This window comes from Capsicum annuum, chromosome 6, assembly GCF_002878395.1.
Source record: "Capsicum annuum cultivar UCD-10X-F1 chromosome 6, UCD10Xv1.1, whole genome shotgun sequence".
Taxonomy (NCBI): Eukaryota; Viridiplantae; Streptophyta; class Magnoliopsida; order Solanales; family Solanaceae; genus Capsicum; species Capsicum annuum.
This window is the reverse complement of record NC_061116.1, coordinates 155,492,443-155,497,869: the sequence shown is the minus strand read 5'-3', so window position 1 is coordinate 155,497,869 and position 5,427 is coordinate 155,492,443. Positions and strand designations below refer to the sequence as shown.

The 5,427-nt window shown below is 33.3% G+C and overlaps 1 pseudogene; it reads left to right on the top strand.

Moving 5' to 3' along the window:
* The first annotated feature begins 345 nt into the window (after positions 1-345).
* On the top strand, positions 346-2,352 carry LOC107874164 (annotated as a pseudogene).
* The last annotated feature ends 3,075 nt before the right edge of the window (positions 2,353-5,427 follow it).

Below are 5,427 nucleotides of genomic sequence, written 5' to 3'. Positions count from 1 at the left end.
CTCTAGAACAATCCATCTTTCTTATACTCAGTCCATATAAACTATTGTATACTATTTCACTTTTCTCCATCCTCAATAATTTTCAATGGAAGAAGATCAGATTTAATTCTTCTAAATTGGATTTTACATTTTTTTCCTCTACAATTAGACTCGGATTCATAGATTAAGGAAAAATTACATTGATTTTTGAAGTGGTGTTCAGGTTATTTTGTGGATTTCAAGAAGATGAATCTTTTGATGGATTTATCAATACCATATTTCTGAGTGTGTGAAAAAAAATGTTTTCCTACCTGGGTTTAGATTTCATAGAAGAAGAGCTTGTTCTACACTACTATAAGTAACAGTATGCTATATCAATCTTCTTCCCAAAATGCTCGCTCTTCTTCCTCATACTCATTCTACACAAACAACAGGTATGAATAAATGTTGATTCATTCTTTCGGTTCTAAATTCTAGATGAATTGGTAATTCGTTGTCCAACGAGAGACTCTTCTTAATTTTCCTTTGGTAGATGTTTCAAAACTTTAGCTATCTTTTTGGATGAGTCCTTTCAACTTTTCATCCACTTTTCTACATTCTTCATTGTACAATTTCAGGTGAGATTCACACATAAAAATAGATGTTTCTTGATCATAAATCTGTAAGATACACACATAAAATATGTTATTTCTTTTTATTAGACTCAGTAATGATGACTCTATCATTTTTATGCTTTCGATTAGGTTGTTGATCTTCTTGATCCATACCAAAGAGGAGGAAAAATTGGGATGTTTAGTGGTGCTGGTATCGAGAAAATTGTGCTTATTATGGAACTGATTAACAATGTCACAAAAGCACATGGTTAGGAATGGTTTCTTTTTACTTCTTTATAAATGTCATATAAAAGTCACTGCAAAGCTGATTAGTTGGGTTGCTTGGCTCTAAAGGTGGTTTATCTGTCTTTGTTGGTGTTGGTGAGCGTACTCGAGAGGTTAATGATTTTTACTGAGAAATGATTGAAAGTGGTGTTATCAAGCTTGGCGAGAAGCAAGTTAGTTTGATCAAAATTATTTGATCTGCCTCTTCAACTCATAGTGCTTTTCTTGTATGTTTCTGACACATTATGACCTCAATTATTACAGAGTGAAAGCAAGTGTACCCTTGTATATAGTCAAATGAATGAGCCCCCTAGTGCTCGTGCACGTGTTGGACTTACAGGTTTGACCATGGCTGACAACTTCTGAGATGCTGAGGGGTAGGATGTGCTTCTCTTTATTGATAATATTTTCAGGTTTACTCAGGTAGGATTTCCTCTATGATTCCATATGCAGAGTTTGCTTATTTATAAATCTTGACCGTGGTGCTAAATGTTATCTGCATCTTGTTTTGCAATAGGCTAACTCAGAAGTATCTGCTTTGCTTGGTTGTATCCCATCTGTTATTGGTTATCAACCAACTTTTGTTATGGATCTTGGAGGTCTTCAAGAACATATCACCACCACCAAGAAAGGTTCTATTACATCCGTTCAAGCTATTTATGTATCTATTGATGACTTGACAGATCCTGCTCTTGCTACAACCTTTGCTCACTTGGATGCCACAACTGTCTTATCCCGTCAGGTATGATGCCATTGTTTGATCTGGTGCTGTAACTTTATAAACTTTCTCAGTTGATGGAGTTGATTTAACTTTGGTCTTTTTGTTCCCTTTTATGCCAAATTTTCGAGCTTGGTATTTATCCTGCCGTTAATCCACTTGATTCTACATCTCATATGCTCTCACCTTATATTTTGGGAGAAGATCACTATAATATAGCTCGTGGAGTACAGAAAGTTCTTCAAAACTACAAGAATCTTCAAAATATTATTGCCATCTTGGGTATGGATGAGCTTACTGAAGATGATAAGATGACTGTTGCCCGTGCACGTAAAATCCAAAGGTTCCTTAGCCAGCCTTTTCACATTGCTGAAGTTTTCACAGGAGCCCCTGGAAAGCACGTCAACTTAAAGGAGAGCATTAATAGTTTCCAGGTAATAAATTTTTTCAATCTGTAACTTATTTGTTAGTTTATATACTCTTGCTTTGAACTTTAAAACATGAGATATTGTATGGAGGGTTTTTAATGCTAAGCAGTGCTATTAAATTCTTTTTACCTTTCTCTCTCCTCTCTATATAAATCTCTGTTAGCTATCTTTTTGGATGAGTCCTTTCAACTTTTTATCCACTTTTCTACATTCTTCATGGTACAATTTCAGGTGAGATTCACATATAAATATTGTTGTTTCTTGATTATAAATCTATAAGATACACACATAAAACATGTTTCTTGATCAAGCTTCTTTACTGTTATTATATTGTCAGCCTGATAAGTGATAATTCTAAGGAATAATGACACCTCGAATTGACATGAAAATTTTGATAACCTTCTGCACATGTTGTTAAAGAGTTGGTTCAAGCACATATCCTTTTGGATAACTTTAATTTAGATTTTGTTCAGGTAAATAAGCATACGCGTGATGTCTTTACAGGAAAGATGGTCATGTAGGATGTATTTGGTTAACAATCCGTAATAGGTAAACAACTTCCCTTAGCTAAGTGAGTTATGTAAGAAATTTCTTTACATAATTAAGTTTTGAAATTAAGATGAAAGCCATTGTTAAGTAATGAATGGGTTTTGGTTAGATGATTTGTAGTAAGCTATTACTTGTTAGACATTATTTTTCTCCAATAGGCAAAGTGACTTTGGCAAGTAACTTGTATATAGTTATAGACCTGTTTCTTTCCATATTGTGATATGTGCCTAACTTGCAACTGGATGAATCTTGTGAAACAATAATCTAAAGGCATGTAACTTTGCTTCAATCCTAATTCATGAGTTAGGCTTAAACCACCAGTTTACCCATATTTTGGGTTCTTATATGTTAAAAACAAACTTCTACATCAGAAATTGGGGCTTATATCTGAATTTTTTATGCCTGAAAAAATTGCTAGAAAGGCGATTACACTTGCTTATAAGATAATGTTCTTACACAACTCTTATGGTTCTGTTGTCAACATGTCCACACATGTTTTCTGCTTTTCTTTGAACTGGCCATATAAAAGAAATTCTATGTAGTCTTATGGCATGATTACAAGGTCAAGCTATTATCTACCCTAACAGATTATTGGCTAAAAAGAAAAGGATATGTAGGTTCAAGGTTTACCTGAAGGTGGAAACGAGGAATTCAATTCCAAACCCAATTTTTGGTGCCGCTCAGGTCTGTTTCCAACTCATCCTTAGTTGTTTGTAAATACCCTGATTTTTCTTATATCTATTTGATTGCTATTGTATCTTGTCCTTTTATGATTACTACTCATTCTAAGCGTAAAGTGCTTTATGTCTATCCTTATTAATCAGACTACGTTATGCTATTCACGGTATTTATATTTGGACTCCATACTATGTTTGTTGGATCTGTTGTAATTCCTTACAACCAAAAGGGATGGTATATTATTGTAATGGTTTGCTTTGTCTATAAATCTTTTGCATCATAACTTGAATAGTTTGATGGACTGGAATGAACTTTAAGGAAAGCAGTTCAAGTTAAAGATAATTTCAATATGATGAATAACTCTGTTTAGTCTTTTGAATTTCTGCTTACCTGTAAATTAGATGCTAACTCAGTGAAGCTCTGAGTTCTTTTTGTAGAATTACCTTTCTTTGGATGATTTTGCTATGCTAAGTTAAAGACTTGGATATTGTTTCTGTTAACGAGTGCAAAACTTACTATTCTCAGCTTCTACTCTGTGATCAGGGTCAACTATAGAGCCATTTGAATCTTTTGTATCAAACCTTTTCACAAGAGGGGGAGATTTTGATATTTCCATGGAGTTGCCCAATGGATTATATTCTGCTGGGAAGAAGTACAAACTTAGTCTACTAGGGGATGTTCTAAAAGCTCTGATAGCTAAAGGTATGATCTCATGATTAATGCCCTTTGATTTGCTTAAGCATATTATTTCCTTAATAAGTGGATGAATATTGCAACTAAAGTGTATGATTTTAGTGAAGATAAAGTTGACACCGAAATAGAGAGTGAGGATGATGGTATGCAAGTTTTTCATAAGTTATATACATGAAAAATTATTTCTTTGGTGTTTGTTATAGGCTTAATTGGTTGTGTTCTTAGTGAATTTCGAGCTTGCGCACTCAAAAATGAAATAATGGTTGGAGATCATGGACATAGAAAACTGGGGAAGCTTAGTGAATGCCACACTCAAACTACACGTAGGTACTAATAAAAATTTCAATGAATACACCAACCCTTTTTCTTATATTTGATTTCTATTTTTGCTTATAGTTGAGCTTGACTCATCAAGTAAACTATACAAAAAGGACCTTATGATATGCATATGTGGATTTTGGTTCATATATGCCTGCCAAGAATCTAACTTGCTGGAGCCTTATGCTGTTATGCATGATATTTTCAATATTTGAATCTTCCAGATCATAAAGGACTTGTACTAATTTAGTATTCCTATTATGATATTGAACAGTTCAACTTTAATTCTTCAGAGAAATTTTCAGCTGAGTATATCCCGAGATACATGAGAGGGAAATTAGAAATTTTGAGAGCTCAATATATTAACACGAAAGAAAAGTTTTATTTAAACTTAACTCTAAGAATTTTATGGCTGAAATCCATGGCGAATGTAAAGATGGTATAATCAGAATAGTCTTTTGTGATCTGTCCTTGGCAGTGAATTATCATGGAGAAGCAAAATACGTTGGATTACATCAACCAAATGTTTCCCATAGGTATTTTACTTGTTCACATTTTCCTTTTTTTTTTCCTTCATTTCTTCCATCTGAATCTGATGTAGTAGTCATTTGTCCGAATTATTTTGTCTGAATTCATATTTGTCTTTGATTCATTTCAACAATTATTTTTCTTTCCTAGTGAAATCAGTTTTTCTGCTCCTTTTTCTTTTACTTTGGGCATTACTGCTGTGAATCCATTGATAACATGTGTAATTTCTGTAAACAAAAGGTATAATAAATAAAGTTTAGGGACAAGTATTGGAATTCGTAAAGTCCATTTATTATTTATTTGTACCAATGAATCTCGTGGACTTAAACATGTCTAGAAAATATAGTTTTCTTAAGATTTTGTTGAAAATTACATTCCTTGCCTTGATATCGAGGCGCATTAGATAGAACTGTGAAGTAGCAATATAATTGCATTATGGTCTATGTTCATTTAATAACAACGAAAAAGTCCAAAATGTAAGAATTAAGATTTTACTAGTAATCCACTGAGTAAGGCTTATAACTTTCAAAATTTTAGAGCTGTAGGTGTAGCAATTACTATAATTTTTCAATGGCATGTCTCGAATATAATTAAGACCCGGGGTCATTCTCATTCTTTAGCTTAAACATGCCGATCTTAGCCAATCATGTCCCTTTTT